The sequence below is a fragment of the Hyperolius riggenbachi genome, chromosome 2 (assembly GCF_040937935.1).
Source record: "Hyperolius riggenbachi isolate aHypRig1 chromosome 2, aHypRig1.pri, whole genome shotgun sequence".
Lineage (NCBI taxonomy): Eukaryota > Metazoa > Chordata > Amphibia > Anura > Hyperoliidae > Hyperolius > Hyperolius riggenbachi.
The window spans coordinates 417643653-417671067 of NC_090647.1; the positions used below are offsets into that span (position 1 = coordinate 417643653).

General features: G+C 43.8%; 1 long non-coding RNA gene across 1 annotated transcript; it reads right to left on the bottom strand.

The window, feature by feature from the left end:
• Positions 1-4165: 4165 nt before the first annotated feature.
• On the bottom strand, positions 4166-26978 carry LOC137546885 (uncharacterized). Its single transcript, XR_011026395.1, has 3 exons — positions 26763-26978; positions 26570-26671; positions 4166-4366 (listed from the first exon to the last, which is right to left on the bottom strand). It is a non-coding gene; the product is annotated as an uncharacterized lncRNA (long non-coding RNA).
• Between the last annotated feature and the right edge of the window lie 437 nt (positions 26979-27415).

The following is a 27415-nucleotide window of genomic DNA, read 5'->3' on the forward strand; positions in this document are numbered from 1 at the left end:
AGCAATTTTTTTGTTTCATTTGCTCTTTTTTTTATTCTGGAAGTCATTTCGCCACTAATCCAAGTAGCTTCCTCAGCTGAAAAGAGGTGAAGATCATTCATTATTTATTCTTGTCTGGGCATCAGAATGGATAATGGTTAGCACTCATGCTTTGCAACTCTAGGGTCCCAGGTTCGATTGCTGGTCAGGACAAAATTTGCATGGAGTTTGTACGCTCTTCCTGTGTTTGCACAGGTTTCCACCCTCATTCTAGAAACACTGTAGCAGGTTTATTGGGTTCCCTACCCAAAAAATGCCCTGTGATAAGTACAATAAACTATGATTATGATATCACTATGATTATGATATTAGAATGTGGGCTCCTCTAAAGGACAGTGACATATATATCCGTGAATTCAGACCCCAAAATATTCAACCAAAGATTAAGCAGAAAAGGTTTTCATGTACAGATGTTAAAAGTTGTTTTCATGCTGTGCTGGTCTATCTTATCATCATACTGCAAAAAAATAATTTACAATTTTTTTTAATTGCTCAAAACCATTTTCCCTGTGTTGCTGTCTTTTTGAAGAAATGTGTCCCTCATCTTGTCTCACGTGGAATTATCAGTGGGGAGACCGCAAAGAAACAAAAAAATAACTTGTCCATTCACACTGGGGTAGAAGAAGGCACTCCAACAGCTCATACGTGCATTTGTAGTTTATTATGCAATCCAGATGCTAGCAGGAAAAATTTTAACATTTTAAAATAAATGTTCATGAATATATATAAAATGTACATTTGTTCCATAGCAAAATGCCTTGTAAATTAGTTTGTCTCTATGTCCCAGTCACTTACAATAGGTAGTAAAAATCTAACAGGTTTTGGACTAGTCCATCTTCTACTCAGTATTTCCTTTTGTCTTTACAAAAGCACTTCCTGGAAAGGATTTATACAAAGATGTTTGCCAGCCTGGCTTCTCATGTGGACACTATTCTGCTAGTTGGACTGTGCCACAGCCATTCAGGAAGTGCTTTTTTTTTTTTTTTTAAAGGAATTCCTGGGAATATTCTGAGGAAATGGACTAGCCTAAACCCTGTCACATCTGTTGGACTTTTGATGCCTACTGTAAGTAACAGCAGCAAAGGGAAAAAGAAATGCATAGTTTTACTCTGGGGCAAATATACAGTATATCTTATATGTATGAATACACATGAATTTTAAATGTTATAGTTTTTCATCATAGTGTTCCTTTAAAGGGACTCCGAGCAGTGCAGAAACTATGGAAAGATGCATATCATTTTAAAGCTCTCTTTCTCCTCTTTCCAATGATATATAAACCGCCGCCCTACGCCTTTTAGTTTTCGCTATTTTCGCGATTTAAATTGCCGCGGCCGCGATTTCAATCACGAAAATAGAGAAAACTAAAAGGCGTAGGGCAACGATTTAGGTATCGCCAGAAAGAGGAGAAAGAGAGCTTTAAAATGATATCCATCTTTCCATAGTTACATTGTATTACACAGGGCGACTTTTTCCTAAAGTCAATGGAGCTGCTGACACTGGGGAAAGTGTCGTCCTGTGTAATACAATGTAACTATGGAAAGATGGATATCGCGGCAGCTGCAATTTCAATCGCGAAAATAGCAAAAACTAAAAGGCATAGGGCGGCGGTTTATATATCATTGGAAAGAGGAGAAAGAGAGCTTTAAATTGATATGCATCTTTCCATAGTTTCTGCACTGCTCGGAGTCCCTTTAAGTTCAAGTTAACTTGTTTCAAATGATTGATTTGTACAGAACCACAGAAGATTATAGAGCTATATTAATCAATAAAAAATTGTGGTAAGTCAGAATATTACAATGAAACTTCTCTTACAGTGAAGGAATTGCTTTCTGGATTGTCTGATTGTTCTTTTATTTAACTTTAAAGTAACTGCAAACTTCATTTTAATGTATGCCTATTGATGTGCCTGACCACTGTTCTACTGAACAGATTCTGTCCTTTGCTTCTCATTGGGCCTGTTTAGAGTAAAATGATGAATAGAAATCTCATTCAGTTTTATGCAGCGAGTTCCCACCTCTGCACATTGAAACATGCATCTTTACACAAGTGCATTATAAACTGGCGATGCATTTTAAATGTACAAATGTAAGCACTTAAATGTAAGAGAGCCCTTACTGTTTTTATTATTAGTGTGTAAAGCCTTGAGTCTGCAAACTCAATAGACAGGAACACAGTTCCCATGGAAGAGATCAAACAGAGGTAATTGATTAGGTTGTACTATTAAAACACCATGTGAAGAATGCATTGAATTTACATCTGTACTGTACCTTAAAATGGCTGTATAATATATCCACAGTCTTCCCCCTTCCCTGAACACACCTGCAATGTATATTGTTGATGGGGAAATTAGTCTACATATTATATCCAGGCACTTCTCTGCCAGGCTTTCATATTCTGAGCCAACAGCTCTGTTCTGCATTCCCCTGGAGCCTAGCAGTCTCTCCAGAGCCCTACACATAAGACTCCCTTACAAATTTTTATGCAAACAATTTTGGCTTTCCCCATCCCATAGTCCAAGGATGGGTACCAAAAAATAGATAAGAGATGCAACAGACTTTCTAGGGCAAGCAATATGTGGAAGGGGTTGAACCTTGTGGCCATCACTAGGGATGGGCAATGAGATGCAAATAATTCCAATCTGATGCAAAATTTTTCAAATACTGTATATGCAGTTTGAAAATGGACCAATCAAATTCCACAATGGCTTTGCTCCATCGGTTCATTTTCACACTGCATACATTTGCATGCCATTTTTCAAAATTCTTCATCAACTGGGAAACCTCATTGAACATTTTTACATTACATACAGCACAGGGGATGTTCAGTAAATGGGGGCAAGTATGAATATTTTGTAAATCCCTGAATTACACTTTAACAGTTGTGTTTGTTTCTTAGAGGGAAGTACACATATTGGTTACTTTTACATAGTAAAACCTGATGGTGCTTTTTATGATACAGACAAAATAAACTCAGTTTTATGGATATATTTATATTTCTCTTTGGGAATACCACTACAAGCTAATCTTTTTCACAGCTTTGTGAGACAACATTATGTAGGGGGTGATTTAAGAACAAATGTGTGTAGCAAAGAGCAATGAAGACTCACTAGTTATCAGTTAGTCATCAAAGAGAGTTAACCTCTCTGGCGGTACGCAGTTTTTGAGGTTGCGTCCATGGGAGGGATTTTTAGAATAAACGTTGTTTTACAGCTGGTAGCTAGCACTTGGCTAGCTACCTGTGGCCCCCAAGTCCCCGGCACCTATCTGCTCCCCTCAATCGCCGCTGGCAACACTCACCCGTCCGCGATCCCGCGTGAGCCTCAGCTTCCCAATTAGCTTCAGTCGTCGCTATGGCGACGATCGGACATGACGTCATCGACGTCATGACGTCATGCGCAGCCCCGATCCTCCCCATAGCGAAGCCTGGAGCTGATCCGGAGGCTGCGCCATTGCGGGATCCCTGGGGGGTATGTATTGCGGTGGGGATCGGGGGAGAGTGGAGGCACTTGGGAGACCTAGGTAGCTAGCCAAGTGCTAGCTAAAGACTATGGCACAGTTTTTATTTTAAAAAAATCCTCCCGGGGCCATGCGATCCCCTGCGGCGGCGGCTAGCCCGACACTGTGTTGGGCTTACCGCCAGTGAGGTTAAGCTGCAATCTTAGGCCTGGGACCCACTAGCAGAACTTTTCTAAGCACTTGTGATTTTTAAAGATCTTGCTAATGCAATGCTATGTACAGTATGTGATCCTACAAGGAATGTGTTTTATTAAAAATCCCCCATAGCATCACATTAACAAGAGCTTTACAAATTGCAAGCCCTTAGAAAAGCGCTGCCAGTGTGTCTCAGGCCTTATAGCCGTGAGAGAAAAAAAGCAACACAGGCTAGTTCTAGTTTATCTCGCCATGTTAAGTGTCACTTCAGTGTATCTTTAAGGTAAGCAGAGTGAAACTTCACCGCACTTTGCTATAGATCACCACATTATCTTACAATGTGAATGTTGTTCCTCTTGCTGTGAAAGAGTTACTCAGTCAGCACTTTACTGCAACAAACAATCCTGTTGCATTATTTTATAATAACTCTCCTTTTTTCCTGGACGTTATATTTTAAATGTATATAACGTGTTTTTAATCAGTCTTTATAAACCAGTTTGTAGTGTTTGCTGTTTGTGGCTTTCAGGCCTTTGCAGATCTCTGTGTATCCTCAGCAGTGGTCCCAGGTGACTTACAAGTGAGGCTCATCCTGCATGCTTGTTCGCAGCAACTGCATTCACTAATTTGTATACCGTAGGCAAGAGTGGAAGATCTCCGTTATCATGTAATATTCTGATCTGTGGATGAAAACATATTTTATTCTTTCAGTTTTTTTCATGTGTTCAGTGTTGTAAAACAAAGAAATATATTTTTTTACGTATTTTGGTTTTAAAAACCCTTCTGTACCTGGACTTTTCTATATTGCCTACATATATTTGTGGTTTGAATAATATATTGTAATGATTAAAATGGCATGGACCAGTCATGTGCTTTGCTCCTAAAGCTTGCATATTTTGTGTGTAATATTGAAATAAATGCACTTTACTATAGTAAAATAATCTGTGTTTTTCCCCTTCTCCTCATCAGTAGCTTCTATACAATATTTTTGTTCCTTACAGTTCCCTCTTCTCCATCTGGGATCAGTGCAGTGTTTACTAGCTCCTAAATGGAATTTCAGAATGTAATCTGTCATGTAACTGCACCTGACATAATCCACTGGCCCTACTTTCTAAAACACTTATCTGACCCACGTATACATGAGAAAAGTGAAAACTCATTAATGCTGAGTGTTTTATAGAATTAATAAAGCCAGGTTAAGTCTTGCATAAAAAAAAATAGTTTCCATCAATACAACTTTGCAGTGAAGTGTACCTGAATTAAGGAAGTCTGTAAAAAAACAAAACTTATGCCTAAGCTCCCCTGGCAATCTTCCTTGAAACATATCTTATACAAGGAAAGTTGTCACCGCACTTATTGAGGCCTAGATAACACTACAAAACACAATCACTTAAGGTGGCCATACACTCGTTAGATTAGCTGCAGGTAGATCTTCAGATAGATTTCTGATCTATCTGATGTGTTTAGGAACATTTTTTTACTAGGAACAGATTTCCAATAGATTTCAGTTTGAAATCTATTGAAAATCAATCTGATGGCATTTTTTGCCATCAGATTTCCATTAAGGCCAATGAAAAATAAGCAATCTCAACAGATCGACCTAGATTTTCCGGCCTGCCAGATCGATTGAAATCGATCGAAATTGGCTGCAAATCAATCGATTGATCAATCGATTTGCAATCGACCGATCGATTTTGATCGATCGATCGGCCAAAAATCGGCTGAGTGTATGGGCCCCTTAAATAAAAATCCATATCCACTTACCTGGGGCTTCCTCCAGCCCGTGGCAGGCAGGAGGTGCCCTCGCCGCCGCTCCGGAGGCTCCCGGTCGTCTCCGGTGGCCGACCCGACCTGGCCAGGCCCGGCTGCCAGGTCGGGCTCTTCTGCGCTCCAATCTGCGCCTCACGGGGGTGCGCTGACGTCATCGGGCGTCCTCCGGACTGTACTGCGCAGGCGCAGTAGTTCTGCGCCTGCGCAGTACAGCCCGGAGGACGTCCGATGACGTCAGCGCGCCCGCGTGGAACGCAGAAGAGCCTGTCGTTGGAGCGCAGAAGAGCCCGACCTGGCAGCCGGCCTGGCCAGGTCAGGTCGGCCACCGGAGACCACCGGGAGCCTGCAGAGTGGCGGTGAGGGCACCTCCTGCCTGCCGCGGGCTGGAGGAAGCCCCAGGTAAGTGGATATGGATTTTTATTTTTTTCCCCACTCCCTGAACCTTCCCTTTAAGCGCTTAGTGATAGCAATTTTGCAAATTGATTTTTAGAGCAATTTTTAAAGAAATGTGGTTTTTTTTCACATTCCTTTAAGAAAAATATGCAATTTACTAACAGGAACATTGTCCATGGAAACAGCACTACTCCGTTTCTCAAAAACAATTCATTTTAGTGGTATAAACAATATTTAAAGAAGGTTGGAAACAATTTAAAAACAATTAAAACCTTCACACCTCTCAGATGACCAATTGACTTTCATAAATCTTTTATAATTCATTAATATTGCCTCTGGTCCAAAATTATGTAAGTACAAGTCTGTGCTCAATCCTATGCAACAGAGTGTATGTGAACCCGGGTTCAGCACATGTAAAAAAAAGTGCTATGAGCTAATCACAGTGAAAATCTTGAATAAATTACCAGATCAGTGAGTTAATACAAATCAAAAACGTGCAAATAAATTCCAGCATTATAACATTCACTCTGCTTTTTCCAGATCAGTAACCCTGTGTCAAAAAGTACCACCACTCCAGCACTTAAATAGTGAGGCAGGGAAGTCCCACCTGCGCCGTGTTTCAGGAAGGGTCTGTACCACTTCCTGATTCTGGGTGTGGAACACAACCCAGAAGTCTCTGTCAGCTAAGTGTCAAATCAAGGCATGTGCATTCTTGCATAATGGAAATGCTCTATATCAGAGTTCTAGTCAGCAGAAATTAGTGCAAATAATATGTACAAATGCATTCAATATTTATGATAATCAATTGGTTCATCTGAGAGGTGCGAGCATTTTAATTGTTTTTAAGTTTTTACAACCTTGTTTAGATGTTTTTGATATCAATAAAATGAAGTATTTTGGAGAAATTGAGTAGTGCTCTTTCCATGGGCAATGTTCCTTTTCATGTTAAGTTAAGCTTCAATTTACTATGTTTGCTTAACTGCAGCTCCTTTCAGTAGATATTGATCTTCTTCTGTGGCCTTCCCTGCCTGAATATTTGACTTTGCTATGCCTTCTAGCATAAACTTCTGGCATGGGGCCTGCAAGACACAGTTTACCCTTTGGCAAATCTTGTTCAGAAGCATAAGCTCTGTGGGTAATTTTCAAAATGTATAAAGTGAACCTGAGGTGAAAATCATTTTTTTAGATACCCCACTAGTTTATTTTGCATTTAAAAACTGAAAAAAGTAGATTTAATGTTTTATTGATGTTTTATTGTTTTTGCTCAATAAAAGACTTTTCATGTCCCAGAGTTAAAATATGTCAACTATTGACTTTTTTTCTCTGTCCTCCGCCCTCAAAAGCTGTTTTATGGCTTGAATCCCTTATCAATGAGGGTTACGCTTGTGAAAGATCCCAACTGGAGAGAAACTGTCACTTGCATACATGGATGCTAACTTTTTCAGGCAGAAAAAGATAAAAAAAAAAGGTACACAGCCTATTTATTGATGTGCTCGGCACTGCACATACATATGTCTATCTCATTATGTCACATGTTACCTCAGGGACACTTGCTGCCCCCTGAAAGAAGGCAGCACCAATGAAGCAGACACAGCAGATGCCTCTGATTAACAGGATGACACTGTGCACAATTAAAATAATGCTGTTTAGCTTTGTAAATCTTGTCAAAAATGGTCTCGGGTAAGAAGAAATCTGAACTCATTTTTGCTTTAAAGTAATCCTGGGAGATCCTTGGGTAAAAAAATGTGAATATGTTCCTTGGGAGAGGGAAGCCTATGGTTCCTCCAGATGCTTCCCCCATCTGTCTGTTCCAGCGTGGGGACCCCCGAAGTTCCACGAGCGCACACGAACTGCACAGGCGCAGATGGCTTACACCTGCACAGTAGCACAGAGCGCGATGGGGGAAGCCTCTGGAGGACTCATCCGAGGTAAGTACCCAAATTGGGCCCTTTTTCCCCCTTTAGTTTTACTTTGAGAGATGTCTGCTATTCTATCATGCAGAACTTACATGAATCAGTCTACTTGGCATATTGTCCTTTCAGTACCAAGCTCATGCTGTGAGTGCCTTCTGTGTCCACTGCTTCTTTCCATTAATGTCTTGGCGACTCACACCACCCACTGGAATCCATGCTGAGTGTTATTAGTACTTTATCCCACCGGGTGAAGATTATAACTTTAAGCAGAGAAGCAAATAAGGAATACAGACGCCTCAGCAAAGCATTAGATGTTTGTGGTTACCCAGACTGGCTTTGCAAAAACCAAAGTCAAAATAAAACACCACACTTAGAAACATCGGAGAGAATCTGATATTTAACAGCAATCTAGTGATTCCATAAAGTGCTAAAAAAGCTCAATAACAAAGAAAAGATCATTAAACCCAGCAACATACCAAGACAGAAACAGACAAAGCCACCTTGGTGTATAACCATGTAACCCAGAGCCGGGACAAGGTCCTCCAGCACCTAAGGCTGAGACACCAAAGTGCGCCCCTCCATCCCTGCCACCCCAGCCGTCACACACTGATTGCTATAAGACTAAGAGGCGCCACATTGCCCACAACCTCCCCAACACCTTAATCTCTAGTTATCTGGCTTGCAGTCACTGCCATGTATCCCCTTTTCTTATTTCTTTCTGCTTCGAACACAATTAGGAATGACAGCTGAATGAATTCTGCGCCCCCTCCTACACTGCGCCCTGAGGCTGGAGCCTCTCCAGCCTATGCCTTGGCCCGGCCCTGATGTAACCTGTACAGTAATTGTGCTGAGACCAATGTGAACTTTCTATCAAGTGTTTTTCAACCTTATTCCCTTTTATTATTTGCTATGCTTATGGTGGCCATACACGGTACAATAAAAACGTTCGATTTTCCCGTTTATTCAATCTAAATGATCGAATTGAATGAAAGTTGAAAAAAAAAAATTTCGATCAAGAAATTTGAATAATTATCCCGTTTTTTTCAGGACACATGATCGAACATGCTGGAAACATTTTTATATTCGATCTAATGGAATAATCAAACTAAATTATCTAATTGAAAAATTGTACCATGTATGGCCACCTTTATGTTTGTTTTGTACGTTTTTCCCCCATTTAGTGTAAATATTTTTTGCACTTTTGTACGTTTATTAAATAATACTTCAGCTTGTTAAGCTAAATGTCTAGGTGCTCAAAATCCCAAATCCTGTATCCTGGACACTACCTTTAAATGAAATTCCAGGTTATACCCGTCTGAATGTGAAGTTGAATGAGGAAGATTTCTTACTGAAGTTTCAACTGCAGCATTGAGAAAATTATGGTTTGTGTTTCCATTTGAACATGTGATTGGCAGTGTCTAAAGTGTGTGTGGTAAGTGTTGATAGATCATTTAACTCTGCCCAGTGATGCCTGTCTTCAGTCTACTTGCACTTATGCTGGAAATTCTCATGCAGGATGACACTGGGAGGATACAATCTTCACATGTAATGTCAATGGGTAGCAGCAGTAAATGGATGCAAAACTTTTCACAAAGCATCCATCCAGTGCACAGTAAGGACCTGTTCACACTTGTAGTAAAAATGTATCCATGGCTACGTTTTTTTGTCCCGGACCAAAACCGTAGACACGGATACCAATGTTAAAAATACTACAAGAACCAGAAGTTCCCTGAAAGACCGCACCACTCGACTCATGAGTACAAAATTATAACATCTTTATTCAGTACAAATGAACATAAAAACAATTAAGATCAAAAATCAAGGGGCACTCCAAACATTGCACATGATAACACAATGAATATCAATAAACCTCCATAACGTCCTGCAGTAAATCACAATATATCACAATATATCCTGTGCTTACACCAATGAGGGGGGAATAAAAAGATGATATGCCCCGGGTGCTATTGTCCAGCATTCAAGCTTATAAAGTGCAAATTGCATAAAGTGAATAGAGGACCAACATGTCCTGTGTAAACAAATGGGAAGGAGAATTAATATGGAGCCATCCATAAAGGCGTTTCAATATCTGCAATAGTGCAAGTGAAAAGAGTGAAGAAAAAATGTGAAGGAAATGACCCGAAGGAAGAAGAGGTGACAGAGTATCTGGAAGCTGGAACTTACCGGGGTACAGAAAAGCAGGATCAGGGAAAGGAGAGCGCCCCCGGAAAAGGCCGTCGCGATACGCTGCCTGGAATATGCAGCTTCGTCTGGGCATAAGGACCTAGCTGTTTTGCCGGTGTTTATACCTATTTCAGGACCTGGGTGGGCGGGAACTAGAATTACCCTATTCATTCCATAGTTGTGCGCGGCCGCGCACTATGAGGAGGCGGAGACGGCGTCAATTGACGTCGCTCCACTTCCTCCCACTATCCTAAAGGCACCTGGGGAATGTAGTCTTAGAAGGTACTCGTGGAAATAGCCGGAGATTAAAACAATCGTACTTTAAAGAACAATACAACCCTTAGATACATGTATATAATATATAATACAGCATTATTTTACAGAAATTCACAGTGGTATAATCCAAAATAAATGGAGTATATAAATAACTCACGATACAACCAAACATAGTCAATAGTCACATATGTCGCCATCTAGTGGTCAAAACAACACGGTGCAATGATACAAAATTGCAATCCATGACAAACTGATACACAATACAATCATAAACATTATGATGCATATATCCTGAGGAAAGACACGGGGCTTGGGAGGAGGTCCAAGACTGCCTTATAGATAGAAGAATGTACTCAGGGATCAGTATATATGAAACCCATATCTAAGGAAAAAAGGAAAATATATGTACAGAATTAGTGACCAATTTCACAAGGCGAGCCATAAAGGGACCATTCAATATATCACTTTAAACCAAATATATCATTACATAAACTGTAAATATCAACCATACAGGTTCCCACTTCAATAAAAACTGCATCAATGGTGCCAAAAGATAGCTCAGCATGGGACTACTCACTAATCCCAGCTCAGTCGCTCCAATAGTGCCACACAAAAGTAACACCGTGTACAATAGATGGCACACTTATAGCCAGGTAATGACCTACTCACCAAAGGTCAAGACCCGGAAAACACACGTGATCACTTGAGAAAGCCCACAAATGAAAAGTCTTCATTAAGACCTACCGGTGATTTTGAGCCCAGGTCAAAGATCCATTTTGTTTCGTGTCTCAAAAGAGATGACACCACATTGCCACCCCTAGAAGACAAAAATAAGCGTTTTAGTCCACACACAGTCCAACCTGTCGTAACTCCCCCATGTACTTTTAAAGCGTGGTCCGCTACTGGGGTAAGAGGTTTACCCTCCTCAGCGTCCCTCTCCGCCAAGCGTATGGTCGACAGATGTTTCTGTATCCGTTTTTTCAATTTATTTTTAGTTTGCCCCACATAGTATAGATTGCAGGGGCATTTTAACAAATAAATGACCGCTTCAGTCTGGCAGTTAATGAACTCATCTATCTGATGTATCCTCTGTGTTTTGGGACTAATTACTTCCCTGGTAGGTTTCATCATGGGGCAAATGTTACAGCGTCCACAGGGGAAACTGCCCTTGGTCTCCCTTGGTGCATTCGAGGATCGTTGGAAATGGCTTCTACACAGCTGATCTCTTAAAGTGGGCGCCCTTTTAGCTGAGACTGCAGGTTTAGTGGAAATGAATTTTGACAGCACTGTATCAGTGCGCAGAATTGGCCAATGTTTAGTCAAAATACCTCTCAGGTCATCCCATCTGGTGTTAAAGGGGGTACAAATTCTTACCGTAGTGTCATTTGTCTTTCTTTTTCCATAAAGTAAGTCCTCTCTCTTGGCACCTTTTGCTCTTTGATAGGCGCGTTTGATCGTATGTCTGGGATAGCCTCTCTGTAAGAACCTCAATCTTAGGTCATCAGCTTGTCGTTCAAATTCCACTTCATCTGAACAGTTCCTACGAATCCGTAAGAACTGTCCCATGGGAATGTTGTTTTTTAGTTGTTTCGTGTGGAAAGATCCATAATGAATAGGGATGGGACGAATCCACAATTTCTTCGAATCCGAATCCGGATCCGAATCTAAAAAGGTTCTCGAATATCTCGAACCTTTCGAATCCCGAATCTAACGAATCCTGCACATACGAATTGTGCGATCCGTGGTATAGTTGCCCGCAGTATAGGTAGCGAGGTAAAGGTGCCTTCAGTATAGCTAGCTAGGTATGGGTGCCTTCAATATTGGTAGCTTTCAGTATAGGTAGCAAGGTATATGGGCCTTCAGTATAGGTAGCAGGGTATATAGGCCTTCAGTATAGGTAGCAGGGTATATGTGCCTTCAGTATAGGTAGCAGGGTATATGTGCCTTCAGTATAGGTAGCAGGGTATATGTGCCTTCAGTATAGGTAGCAGGGTATATGGGCCTTCAGTATAGGTAGCAGGGTATATGGGTCTTCAGTATAGGTAGCAGGGTATAGGGGCCTTCAGTATAGATAGCAGGGTATATGTGCCTTCAGTATAGGTAGCAGGGTATATAGGCCTTCAGTATAGGTAGCAAGGTATATGTGCCTTCAGTATAGGTAGCAGGGCCGGGCCGAGGCATAGGCTGGAGAGGCTCCAGCCTCAGGGCGCAGTGTAGGAGGGGGCGCACAATTCATTTAGCTGTCATTCCTAATTGTGTTTGAAGCAGAAAGAAATAAGACAAGGGGATACATAGCAGTGACTGCAAGCCAGATAACTAGATATTAAGGTGTTGGGGAGGTTGTGGGCCCTGTGGCACCTCTTAGTCTAATAGCAATCAGTGTGTGATGGCTGGGGGGGAGGGATGGAGGGGCGCACTTTGGTGTCTCAGCCTTGGGTGCTGGAGGACCTTGTCCCGCCTCTGATAGGTAGCAGGGTATATGGGCCTTCAGTATAGGTAGCAGGGTATATGGGCCTTCAGTATAGGTAGCAGGGTATATGGGCCTTCAGTATAGGTAGCAGGGTATATGGGCTTTCAGTATAGGTAGCAGGGTATATAGGCCTTCAGTATAGGTAGCAGGGTATAGGGGCCTTCAGTATAGGTAGCAGGGTATATGGGCCTTCAGTATAGGTAGCAGGGTATATAGAGGCCTTAAGTATAGGTAGGTATGTAGGTAGGTATAGGGGCCTTTAGGTAGGTAAAGGGACCTTCAGTATAGGTAGCAGGGTATAGGGCCTTCAGTATAGTTAACAGGGTATATAGAGGCCTTAAGTATAGGTAGGTATGTAGGTAGGTATAGGGGCCTTTAGGTAGGTAAAGGGACCTTCAGTATAGGTAGCAGGGTATAGGGCCTTAAGTATAGGTAGGTATGTAGGTAGGTAGGTATAGGGGCCTTTAGGTAGGTAGGTATAGGGGCCTTTAGGTAGGTAGGTAGGTACGTATAGGGGGCCTTTAGGTAGGTATAGTGGCCTGTAGGTAGGTAGGTAAGTATAGTGGCCGGTAGGTAGGTAGGTATAGTGTCCTGTAGGTAGGTAGGTAGTTAAAGGGACCTTCAGTATATGTAGCAGGGTATAGGGCCTTAAGTATAGGTAGGTAGGTAGGTATAGGGGCCTTTAGGTAGGTAGGTATAGGGGCCTTTAGGTAGGTAGGCACGTATAGGGGGCCTTTAAGTAGGTAGGTAGGTATAGAGGCCTGTAGGTAGGTATAGGGGCCTTTAGGTAGGTAGGTAGGTAAGTATAGGGGCCTTTAGGTAGGAAGGTAGGTATAGGGGCCTTTAGGTAGGTAGGTAGGTAGGTAGGTACGTATAGGGGGCCTTTAGGTAGGTATAGTGGCCTGTAGGTAGGTAGGTAGGTATAGTGGCCGGTAGGTAGGTAGGTATAGTGTCCTGTAGGTAGGTAGGTAGTTAAAGGGACCTTCAGTATAGGTAGCAGGGTATAAGGCCTTAAGTATAGGTAGGTAAATAGGTAGGTAGGTATAGGGGCCTTTAGGTAGGTAGGTATAGGGGCCTTTAGGTAGGTAGGCACGTATAGGGGGCCTTTAGGTAGGTAGGTATAGAGGCCTTTAGGTAGGTATAGGGGCCTTTAGGTAGGTAGGTACATATAGGGGGCCTTTAGGTAGGTATAGGGGCCTGTAGGTAGGTAGGTATAGTGGTAGGTAGGTAGTATAGGGGGCCTTTAGGTAGGTATAGGGGCCTGTAGGTAGGTAGGTATAGTGCCCGGTAGGTAGGTAGGTAGGTACGTATAGGGGGCCTTTAGGTAGGTATAGTGGCAGGTAGGTAGGTAAAGTGGTAGGTAGGTAGGTAGGTAGGTAGGTAGGTGTCGCTCACCCCCATGGCCTCCTCCGTCCCCTGTGCCTCCTCGCTCACCCCTGCATAAGTATCAACTTACATGTCCAGTGGAGCGCAGACAGAGCGGCAGACCTCGTCCTTCCTTCTCGGTTCCCTCTAGTGGCCGGACCGGCTTTTACTGATGACGTCATTGTAAAAGCCGTCACTAGAGGGAACCAGGAAGTCAGCGAGAGGTCTGCCGCTCTGTCTGCGCTCCACTGGACGGGTGAGTTGATACAAAGTATGTGGGCGGCCGGGCGGAGGAGGCGCGGGGCGGTCGGAGGAGGCGCGGGTCGGAGGAGGACGAGTGCGAGCGGCGGATGCGCGGCGATGCAGCGTCGGGATTCGGCGGATTCGTAAAGTGGAAAATGGCGTCGGGATTCGAATCCACGAATCTCGAATATTTCCCAATATTCGAGGGATTCGTGGATTCGCCGGATTCGTCGTCCCATCTCTAATAATGAAGCAGGCTGTTCACAGCAGTCGTTTTACGGAATAGGGTGCTCCCTATTTGTCCGGTTTCTGTAAAAAAGAGGTGCAAATCCAGAAAATCCACAGATGTAGAGGATACATTAGAGGTCAATATAATATTACTGTCATTTTGTCCCAACTTGCCAATGAATTCCTGCGCCAATTGTTCAGGGCCCTCCCACAGAATAAGTATGTCGTCAATGAAACGATACCACCCCAAAATGTTAGGGTGGTACCGTTCCTTCGCCGTACCCCACACTGTCTCGCGCTCCCACCACCCCAAAAACAAATTAGCGATGGCGGGGGCGCATTTTGCACCCATGGAAATGCCATGGGTCTGGAGATAATACTGTCCATCAAATACAAAAAAGTTATGGGTCAAAATAAAATCCAAAAGGTCAACCAAGAAGGAATTGAACTCAGCTCTACCTGTAGTGGTTGTGGAAAGGAAGTAGTGTGCAGCTCGACATGCATCTCCATGTTGAATATTCGTATAAAGTGACTCAACGTCAAGGGATATGAACAAGGTACCTGTGGGTACAGAAATATGGTTGAGCTTCGTAAATCAGATCTAAAGAATCCAGAACATATGATTCAAGTGTCACAACATGCTCTTGCAAGAAGAAATCTAAAAAACTGCACCCTTTTTCTATCAGGCTCCCTATCCCCGAGACGATCGGACGTCCCGGTGGGTGGTTTAGGTTTTTGTGCACCTTGGGTAATAAATAGAAAGTTGGGACCACCGGTTCTTTAACTGTCAGGAAAGCTTTTTCTTTTTGGGAAATTAAGCCACGATCTCTTGCATCATCTAATAGCTGGTTAAGTTGCCCATTGAATATAATAGTTGGATTACTAGGTAGACGTCTGTAATACTTTTTATCACCCAACTGCTTCCTGACCTCCTTAAGATATTCCTGTGTGGGCCATAGCACAATATTCCCACCCTTATCCGCTTCACGGATGATAAAATCATCCCGTTTGGCTAGTTCTTTCACTGCTCTATACTCCTCTTTGATTAAATTGGATGAGACAGGGCACCGTATATTCAACTTCTCTATGTCCTGAACAACCAAATCAAAAAATATCTTGATGGGTGGAAAAAGGGACAAATTAGGTAAAAAGGTTGATCTAGGTCTAAACCTACCTCTATCTGTTTGTGCATAATCCGGACCAGTATGTGGCTCATTCTCATTGAGTAAATCCATAAGATCTTCCAGCACTTGTCGATCATTTTCATCAGGTAATTCAACAATCTGTTGGGTACGTGCATCCAATTCTCTATCCTCACGATAGTAAATACATTTTAAGGCCAATCTTCGGCAGAACAAGTACAAGTCTTTAACCACCTCAAATACATCCATATTTTTAGTTGGTGAGAAATTCAAACCCTTTTGTAGAACACTCGTTATAATTTTGTACTCATGAGTCGAGTGGTGCGGTCTTTCAGGGAACTTCTGGTTCTTGTAGTGTTGTAGGTTTATTGTTCCTTTCTGCACACTCCTCGCTTACTGATTTACCTATATTTTATGGTAATGTGGATGGTGCTTGCCCATATGTTTTGTTTCTATACCAATGTTAAAAATAGCGTCCATCTTCACTCATTTCAAAAATGGATCCGTGTGATCCGCTCTGAAAAACTGAACGCAGAGTCCGGATTTGTCGGCACTTCACGGACCCCAGATACCAGGAGGGGTAGTGAAAGCCAATACAAAAACGGACCGCCATCTTCACAAAGAATAATGCACAAAAACCGGATGCCAAAACGGACGGCCAGAACTTCCTGCTCCTCCCTTCAACGTTATCGCTGACAGCTTCCTGTTGACAAGCTGGTGGAGACGAGCGTGGAAAGGTGCCTGAGACAGCGGTACCATGCCCAGCAAAAAGTTTCTCAACACTGAGGACCTGATTATGGCGGTCCGGGAGCACCCAGAGCTATAAAACAAGAGGCACGATAAATACAGCAACCTCCAATACTGCAGGTTCATTTGGGAGGATATCACCAAACAATTTATCAAGGACTATAACACGCTCACAGCCAGAAAGCAGGCCAAAGAACGTAAGTGTGCTATATATTGTGTATGGTGTGCTTCTATATTATGTTGTTTTTTATCTGCCACTCACACGGTCTAATCTCCCCCACCACTCCACTGTATCCAAACTGCCACTCACATGTCCCCCACCACTCCACTGTATCCACACAGCCATTCACAGGCTGCCCCAGCCCCGTTACAAATCATGGGGCTAATTTTTTTCAAAATTTATTAAAAACCAAAATGTAAAATCCGTTGAACAACCCAAAAAGATAAAAAAAAAATTGTCCACTAGCGAGGCACAATGATGTCTTGGTATGGAATGTGACCCTCTCTTGACTGGAAGTATTGTACCAATCGATCTCGATTCCTCTGGGCTTGCATTCTACCCCTTGTAACATACCGGCGAATACCTGGCAAATAGTCCATATCGATGTGTTGGATGTTGTACCCTTCCTCTTGTCTAACAAAATTGTGGAGGATGCAAGCTGCCTTCACTACAGCTTTGGCATTGGCTGGGTTCAGCTATAGTGGCTTGGTGAACATCCTCCACTTATTAGACAAGATTCCAAAGGTACATTCGACCATTCGACGAGCTCTAGTCAGTCATTAGTTGAAAACTTGTTGTCGGTCAGGGGGTTGTTGGGCGATGTTGTCCCAGGCCATGGCTTGTCTCCAGGGATGTCCAGTCTCTGCTCAGTCAGTAGTCGATGTAATTTTGACCGCTGGAAAATCCCTGAGTCACTTGAACCGCCATAGGAGGCGACGTCCACATAGATAAAATAGTCTGTGTCGACTATAGCCAGGAGGACCAAGCTAAAGTATTTTTTGTAATTAAAATAAAGACTGCCACTCCCCACTGGTTTCTGTAGCCGCTCATGTTTACCGACGACGGCTCCTAGGCAGTTCGTGAAGTTGCACCTGTCCCAGTATAGTTCAGCAACCTCCATCCACTTTCGGGAATTGGGAACTGGCATATACTTCACAACCAGGTTCTTCCAGATCACCTTGCTGGTTCTGCTGACGATGGAGCTAATTGTGCTCTTGCCCTCTATGAAGGTCAAATGTAAGCTTGTATAGCTCTGCCCAGTTGCCAGGAACCTCAAAAATAATTAGACATTTTTTATTTTTTGTTCCCACAGTTGAAAAGATCAAGACAAAATGGAGAAGCGTGCGCGACAGCTTTGTGAAAAAACTTAGGACAGAGAAAAATGAACAAAGGAGTGGAAGCGGCTCTTCTAAAAGGACTCCATACTGCCACACAGCTATACTGGCCTTCCTAAGAAACCACATCAATCCAAGAGAGTGAGTTTACATTTCTATGCAAAATTTGTACCTATGTCATGTATCTGCTTTCTCTGTGCATCCTTTTCTCTAGGAAACTCCGGTGAAAATAAGTTTACCTCATCTAATCCTTTTTTTTTTTTATATTTATCCACAGTACTGAAGATAACTTTGAGGCACTAATGGAAGATTCAAGAGATGCACCTACTGTGCAGAGTCTGGATTCATCACCTGATGCTTCCATGGGCCTCTGAAGAAGCAGGTTGTACACCTGCGAAACAGCTGTCAGGCATATCATCCCCCCCCCCCCCCCCCCCCACTGCTAACCACTGTGTAACTCAGCCACAATAAAGGGATGTTTATGCAGCAGTGCCCGTTCTTCTCTTCCTTTTTCAAGACACAGATGGTACATCGGAGCATGCTGCAGGTAAGCCCACCGGTGGCCGTTCCATCCCTGCCGCATACTGGTGCCAGTTTCCTTTTATTTCACATCTCCTTATATTGCTTGCATGGAATCGTTGTCAACCATCAATGTGCATGACATTGCAGCGGATCAACCAGGTGCATCAGAGGCCACCCCACAAGCGGGCACCCCACAAGCTTCCGAGGAACAGGACAGGAAGGCTGGAGGAGAACAGGCAAGTGCTCCAACCTCTGAAACCTCACAGCGTAGAGCACCAGCATCTCGTAAAACAGGCACTAGCATACCTGCAAGACAGGCAAATGTGCAGATGGCTGGAGCAGTTTCCAGCCTTGTTGGAATGATGAGAAACCAGGAAGCTATGGTTTCAAAAAGGCTACAGGACAATGCAAGTTCCTCCCTTTCTCAGCAATATGTTGGACACATTGAAAGCCTTAAGAAACAGTTGGACGACTCCAACCACTTATTGCACAAGGAAAGGCAGCTCTTTCTGGAGCAGTTGCAATCTGATTGTAAACAATTTCAGGAGCGGATTCATAGCATGGGGCTACAGCATCGACATGAAATTGATCGCATTGTGCAGCACCAGAGCAGCCAACTGTACTATATAGTTATGTCTCTTCTGCCATTAATGGAACAAGTTCCACAACATAGGCTGATAAATTGCCAATTCAGTTTACTTGAGGCAGTCAGAAATCATATACAGTTGTGTTCAAAATTATGCAACCCCCACTGAAATTGAGTGTTTTGGCCAGTTTGACATTGATTTTGATCATTTCAGTCTTCTTATTTACAATTAAATCCAAGAGGCACTTGTAAGTCAGACATATAACATAACATTTATAATGAAATAACCACAAATGTCTTTTCTGTGCTCACATCATTATCAGTTTTATTCAACCCCCAAGTGACATTCATTCTTAGTACTTAGTACTAAGGAGTGGACAGGTGCTGACCCAGGGTCTTAAAAGGCAGGAAGCCAAAGCAAGCGAGGCAGTCAGAAGTAATATACAGTTGTGTTCAAAATGATTCAACCCCCACTGAAATTGAGTGTTTTGGCCAGTTTGACATTCATTTTGATAATTTCAGTCTTCTTATTTACAATTGAATCAAAGAGGCACTTGTAAGTCAGACAAATATAACATAACATAACATTTATAATGAAATAACCACAAATGTCTTTTCTGTGCTTACATCATTATCAGTTTTACTCAACCCCCAAGTGACATTCATTCTTAGTACTTAGTACAACATCCTTTTCCAGCTTTTAAACGTGAATCATAGCTTGACACAAGTGTCTTGCAGCGATCTACGGGTATCTTAGCCCATTCTTCATGGGCAAAAGCCTCCAGTTCAGTCACATTCTTAGGCTTGCACGCTGCAACTGCTTTCTTTAAGTCCCACCAGAGGTTCTCAATCAGATTTAGGTCTGGTGACTGCGATGGCCACTCCAAAATGTTCCAGCCTTTAATCTGCAACCATGCTGTAGTGGACTTGGAGGTATGCTTGGGATCATCGTCCTGTTGAAAGGTCCAACGTCTCCCAAGCCTCAGGTTTGTGATGGACTGCATCACATTTTCATCCAATATCTCCTGGTACTGAAGAGAATTCATGGTACCTTGCACACGCTGAAGCTTCCCTGTACCTGCAGAAGCAAAACAGCCCCAAAGCATGATCGACACCCCCCCCCCCCCCCCCCGCCATGCTTTACAGTAGGCAAGGTGTTCTTTTCTTCATAGGCCTTGTTCTTCCTCCTCCAAACATAGTGTTGATCCATAGGCCCAAATAGTTCAGGAGCAGATTCAAAACATGGGGCTACAGCATCGGCATGAAATTGATCGCATTGTGCAGCACCAGAGCAGCCAACTGTACTATATAGTTATGTCTCTTCTGCCATTAATGGAACAAGTTCCACAACATAGGCTGATAAATTGCCAATTCAGTTTACTTGAGGCAGTCAGAAATCATATACAGTTGTGTTCAAAATTATCCAACCCCCACTGAAATTGAGTGTTTTGGCCAGTTTGACATTGATTTTGATCATTTTAGTCTTCTTATTTACAATTAAATCCAAGAGGCACTTGTAAGTCAGACATAAAACATAACATTTATAATGAAATAACCACAAATGTCTTTTCTGTGCTCACATCATTATCAGTTTTATTCAACCCCCAAGTGACATTCATTCTTAGTACTTAGTACTAAGGAGTGGACAGGTGCTGACCCAGGGTCTTAAAAGGCAGGAAGCCAAAGCAAGCGAGTCAGGCAGCGTCTTGGACACGGTTTACAAAAGGTTTGAAAGTTTTGTGTACCATATGTCATACAATTTACCTCAATTGTAATTATTGCATTTCAATACTTTTATGGGTGGTCTATTTCAAGTCATAGAAATACTTCATTGTACCTGGTCTCTTTGTTCACTAGCCATGACCAGTTGGACAATGGGACAAGGTGGTAACACATTGTTGTAACAAACACGGAAGAGACAGCTGCGATGAACAGCGATACCACCGCAGCTGCCTCCATCTCCCTGCCTAGCGATCTGTTCGGTCCTCGGGCATCTAGCACGCCGAGGACGGATTTGTCAGCAGCACATAGGGTTGCAATGTCGCGTGCGCGTGCGCACAGACAAGACCTTTATGCGGGGAGGAGGCGCGTCAGCTGACCGGCTGGTCGGCTGACGTCAGAGGGGCCGCTCGCCGCTCCTCATTGGTTGATGAGAGGGGGCGTGCCGGAGAGGTCTCCTCTGCTTCTTAAGCTTCCCTGAATCACTCGCAACTTGTCTGCTGTTGTGAATACTTCATGTTAGCGCTCAGACCTTAGATAGATCCGGTGTGCTTTGATCCGGGAGGAAACCGGGGATTTCACACAGTGATAGGATTGTTTGATAGCCATAATCATAATTGAATATTGTATTATCTGTGTATGACTCTTGCTCGTTCTGACTATTCTTACTCTCAGTGATTCTGCACTTTTGCCCATCTGATCTTGTTGCTGACTCTGCCTGTTAAACCTTCTTGCCTTTACCTTCTGACTTTGTACCGTATCTGCCAGTCTGTTGCCAACTCGTTTAGTCTGACCACTCTACTCTCACCAGAGGGACCTAGTCTCTGGTGAGGGGTTTTGTACTGTTAGTGCCCTCCAGCTCCACTGGTGTGGCATAGCTAACCTATCAGTACTATTGTTGCACCAAGCACTTAACCTTGCTATCACATTAGCTGGTTGTATACTTGTATTATTGGTGATTCTGCAGATCATCATATAATCAGGTATATATCTGCATTACAGGTGATACTGCAGATCACCTAATAATCAGGATTCTGTTACTTGCTGACACCATTCGTTACAGAACAGCAGACCAAAATATCTATGGACGCACTGTGCAGCCAAGTTGGGGCCTTGACCACAGCGGTGAACAATTTAACCATGCTGGTCAATACCCAACAGACACAGATCACCCAGCTGTCTTGAGTAGTGCAAGCTCTCCAGCCAGCAACCGCACCAGTGCAGTCCCCTCCTGTTGTTGATCTAAAAATGTCTCTCCCTGTAAAGTTTTCAGGGCACAAATCTGACTTTCAGAATTTCAGAAATCATTGTCTCTTACTTTGAGATGAGACCTAGTTCATCAGGAACAGAAAGTCAGAGGGTGACCCTTATTAAAGCCTTATTATCAGGGGATTCACAGACATGGGCATACAGTCTTCCCAGTGATCATGAGGCACTATCTTCAGTCCAGGAGTTTTTTAAGACTATGGCTATAATATACGATGATCCAGATATCGCAATTACTGCTGAAAGGAAGCTAAAGTCCCTCAGACAGGGACGTAATACGGTGGAAACTTATCCCGCAGAATTTAGAAGGTGGGCTGTGTCAGCTAGATGGGGACAGTTTGCTTTATTAGATTGTTTTTTAACGGGATTGTCTGACTCGGTCTCTGATGTGATGTTAGCTCATCCTGAGCCTAAAACTGTCGATGAAGCGATTGCATTGGCAGTAAAGATTGATCACCGCATTCGTTATCAGAGACAGACTCGTGGGAGAAACTGTAAAGGATTGCGGAATGGCCGCCGCATGCTCTGACGGCGTGGCGGCCGTTTCCGCGTCCAGTCCGGCGGTTTACGCGCGGCGACATGTGTCTGATCTGGTGCAGCCTTCCTGTGCACATAGGCTGAGGAATACACGCGCGCGCGGCGAGACAGAAGCTTTATGGGAAGCAGAGAGGGATCAGCTGACTCCCTTGGTCAGCTGATCCAAGTTTGTATGCGGATTGGCTGGAAGGGACTGGGCGGCGCTGGGCAGCGCTGCACTATATAACCACTCGTCCCTCAGTCTCACATCGTCTGCCGTTGCAAATGCTTACGTGTTAGCACACAGACCTCAGTCAGATCCAACAGTGTGGTTGAACCAGGAAGGACCTGGGAATCCACACTGAGCTAGAATACTTTCTCATGCTATGCTATGTTATGCTTTAGACCAGTTCCAGGGTGTTGTGACTACGGACCTCACACCCAAGACTAGGATACTGTGTCACTTCTATGTTATGTTTTAGACCAGTTCCAGGGTGTTGTGATTACGGACCTCACACCCAAGACTAGGATACTGTGTCAGTTCTATGTTATGCTTTAGACCAGTTTCAGGGTGTTGTGACTACGGACCTCACACCCAAGACTAGGATACTGTGTCAGTTCTATGTTATGCTTTAGACCAGTTCCAGGGTGTTGTGACTACGGACCTCACACCCAAGACTAGGATACTGTGTCATTTCTGTGTTATATCTTAGCCCGGTTCCAGGGCATAGAGAATAGGCCCTCACACCTAGTTAGGGCAAGCCTGTTAATATTAGCAGCAGGGCTTCCTGCAACCTAGCCTAGGTCCCTCTCCTAGGAAGCCTCTGGCCTAGGGATTCACCCACAGTCTGAGGTGAAATCCCTTCTTCTTCTTACCTCCAGTTCCTCTGGCGGTTCTCTCTCAAAGTGCTACTGTTACACTGTACATTCACATCTCAGGTGTCCAGAGGTTAGACATACCTGGATTCTTAGTGATTCTGCAGATCATTCATAATCTGGTGTATATCTGCATTACTGGTGAATCTGCAGATCACCAATAATCAGATTCTCTCTGCGTGTTGACACCGATCGTTACAGATACCCTGTGAGATCTAGTGTTAAAGCCTATCCGTCAATTTCTCCTCCTCCGGATGAACCGATGCAAATCGGACATTCCAAATTGTCAGAGGTAGAGAAAAAACGCAGACGGTCAGAGAGACTCTGTTTATACTGTGCAGAAAAGGGTCATGTAGTACAGAACTGCCCTAAGAAGTCGGGAAACGCTGCCGCCTAGGTGTAGTTAGAGGTACTACCCTAGGCGAGCCAGCATTACCTCTAACAGATAATCGCTTACTCCTCCCCTGTTCTATCAACTGGGAGGGTCAAGTTCGGTCCACTCAGCCATTCGTGGATTCGGGCTCTGCAGCCAATTTTATAGACTATGACTTCATTAAGAAATTGGGAATTCCCCTAATCCCATTAGACAGATAGATCTTGGTGACAGCTGTGGATGATTCTCCTCTGCAGTGTAAACAGCCTCTTTCTCAGACCCCTGTACTGCTGTGTCATGTAGGGATATTACATAAAGAAAAATTACAGTTTTTTGTGCTTCAAATGGCAACATCCACTGTGATCCTTGGGATGCCGTGGTTGCAAAAGCATTCTCCTGGAGTTCCAGCCAGTTGTTAAGCTGGTCCTCCTTTTGTCATCATCATTGTATGGAGAAAGTTGCTGTTTGCGCCACCAAGGTTCAGGTGGAGGGGGGTGCCTAGGCAATATGCAGAATTTGCAGATGTGTTCTGTCCCAAGTCTGCAGACAAACTTCCCCCACATCGAAGTTTTGACTGTCCCATTGAGTTACGGTCAGGTTGTATGCCCCCTAGGGGTCACTTGTATAAACGTTCTGGTCCTGAAAAACGTGCTATGCAGGATTCTATTTGTACCACTTCTCTTTCGCCTGCAGATCTTGCAGTTGTTTCATGCACATAAGAATGCAGGGCACCCTGGGGCTGCTCGGACACAGGATTTGCTTTCCAGATGTGTCTGGTGGCCATCTTTAGCTCTTGATTGTAAAGAGTTTGTGAAGGATTGTTCCACTTGTGCCAGGAACAAGCCGTCCCGTCAGGCTCCTGTGGGCACTCTGCAATCGTTGCCAGTGCCTAAGGAGCCATGGACCCATTTGTCCATGGACTTTGTGGGGGAACTCCCCAGGTCCGAGGGGAAAACGGTAATCTGGGTGGTAGTCGACAGGTTCAGCAAGATGGCTCATTTCATTCCTCTGGACGGATTCCCCTCTGCCCAAGAATTGGCGGATCTCTTCGTTCAGCACATTTTTCGGTTGCATGGCATCCCGGAGAATGTGGTGTCAGATAGGGGAGTTCAGTTCGTGTCCAGATTCTGGAGAGCCTTTTGTCATCATCTGGGGATGGACCTGTCATTTTCCTCCAGCTACCACCAACAGACCAATGGACAAACTGAAAAGGTTAACCAGTCCTTAGAACAGTTCCTTAGATGCTATGTGGCTTTCTTCTCCTTTTCCTGCTCTGGAAGATTGGCAGGGAGCATTAAAGGAGATTTGGAGTATGGTTAAAAGGAATTTGGAAAAGGCCTTTCAGACCCAGAAAAAGCAGGCAGATAAAAAGTGGTCAGTGGAATGGGAATTCGTGCCAGGAGACATGGTGTGGGTTTCAACCCGACATCTGGCCCTGAAACAGCCTTCAGCAAAGCTGGGCCCCAGATTTATAGGCCCATGCCCTGTTTCTAAAAAGATTAATAATGTCTCTTATGTCATTTCTCTGCCACCCAGTATGAAAGGTGTAAAAACATTCCATGTGTCTCTGTTGAAGCCAGCTGTGCATGTGGATTCCTCTCCCCCCCCCCCCCCCCCCCGTGGTGATTGATGGTGAACCTCAGTATGAGATTGAACAGATTTTGGATTCTCGTCAGGTGCGTAACTCGATACAGTACCTTGTTCATTGGAAGGGGTATGGGCCTGAGGAGAGGTCTTGGGTGCCGAGTTGTCGCATGCATTCTGAGGAACTTAGGAAAAAGTTTCATGAGTTGCATCCTGAGAAGCCATGCAGTATGTGTCCGGAGTCCACACTTCGAGGGGGGGGGGGTACTGTAACAAACACGGAAGAGACAGCTGCGGTGAACAGCAATACCACTGCAGCTGCCCCCATCTCCCTGCCTAGCGATCTGTCCGGTCCTCGGGCGTCTAGCACGCCGAGGACGGATTTGTCAGCAGCACATAGAGTTGCAATATTGCGTGCGCGCGCGCACAGACGAGACCTTTATGCGGGGAGGAGGCGCGTCAGCTGACCGGCTGGTTGGCTGACGTCAGAGGGGCTGCTCGCCGCTCCTCATTGGTTGATGAGAGGGGGCGTGCCGGAGGGGTCTCCTCTGCTTCTTAAGCTTCCCTGAATCACTCGCAACTTGTCTGCTGTTGTGAATACTTCATGTTAGCGCTCAGACCTTAGATAGATCCGGTGTGCTTTGATCCGGGAGGAAACCGGGGATTTCACACAGTGATAGGATTGTTTGATAGCCATAATCGTAATTGAATATTGTATTATCTGTGTATGACTCTTGCTCGTTCTGACTATACTTACTCTCAGTGATTCTGCACTTATGGCCATCTGATCTTGTTGCTGACTCTGCCTGTTAAACCTTCTTACCTTTGCCTTCTGACTTTGTACCGTATCTGCCAGTCTGTTGCCAACTTGTTTAGTCTGACCACTCTACTCTCACCAGAGGGCTCTAGTCTCTGGTGAGGGGTTTTGTACTGTTAGTGCCCACCAGCTCCACTGGTGTGGCAAAGCTAACCTATCAGTACTATTGTTGCACCAAGCACTTAACCTTGCTATCACATTAGCTGGTGGCATACTTGTATTATTGGTGATTCTGCAGATCATCATATAATCAGGTATATATCTGCATTATAGGTGATACTGCAGATCACCTAATAATCAGAATTCTGTTACTTGCTGACACCAATCTTTACAATTGTGCATGGGGAACAACACAATGGAGATTAGAACAAAAGGACTTGTAAACACCAGCAGAACTTTTGCAAAAGAAAGCTTAGGAACTCTTCCATGTTGGAATATTTTCCTAGAACTACTGTTGGTAGTTTTATTTGAAAACCAAACAAAAAAAATGTTCTGTTGAAAAATTGGTCTCAAGTCATCATTTCCAAGAACACTGTGGTATATCATAACATTACGTACCGCAAGGTGAACATGAGTTGCTCTTCCAGGGTGATGGCCTTGCGCAACCTTGTGTCCTTTTTGCGAAGATCGGCCCTCAACAGCTCTAGAAGTTTGCCAAAGCTTGAAAGCAAAAGGGCATCATCATTATTAGCCATGTGATGAAGTTGCAGACAGAACAAGGTAAATATAAGGTAAAAAAAAGGATACTTACACACTCAGACATGCGGCAATACTTTAAAAACTTGGAAGGGTGTCACCGCAAGTCTTGATACAGTTGCGTGAATTGGCCTATCTGCTGTCTCTCCTCCAAAAGGGGATGCACCCACCATCGCCTCTGTCTTGTGTGCAGGAGGTTACCAGCATAGTATAGGAAGACCCCAGCCAGGCTAGGTTCATCCAATACATTAACTGCATGGGGTCCATAGCCTTGTTTGCTGGGCTGGGTTCTTGCCTGCTCTGCTCTCAAGTGTGCTTGAAAAATAAGTTGCTCAGACAATACACTACAAAGTCACGCCCAAAATCCAGCCCTGTACATCCCACAAGTCCTTATTTGGTTCTATATTTGTGTATTTATAGCAAAACCACTCCTACTTCCTTTCTATTGGCCTTAATCCACTGCCCAAAACCTCCCACATTTCACAGTTTTTTTAAGAAATAACCACGCCCTCTTTCTTCCTATTGAGCAACACTGTTTGTGTAACCAATCCCACTTTCTCTCCATTGAGCAGCATTGATTGTTTATGCAGAACAACCCCTCCCACCCCCTTGCTATTGGCCAACATCATCACCATGTAAGGAGGCATTTTGGGCACGTTTTTTAAGATGAAAAACGAAACGGAAACGGATTTACTTTTTTGCAAATTG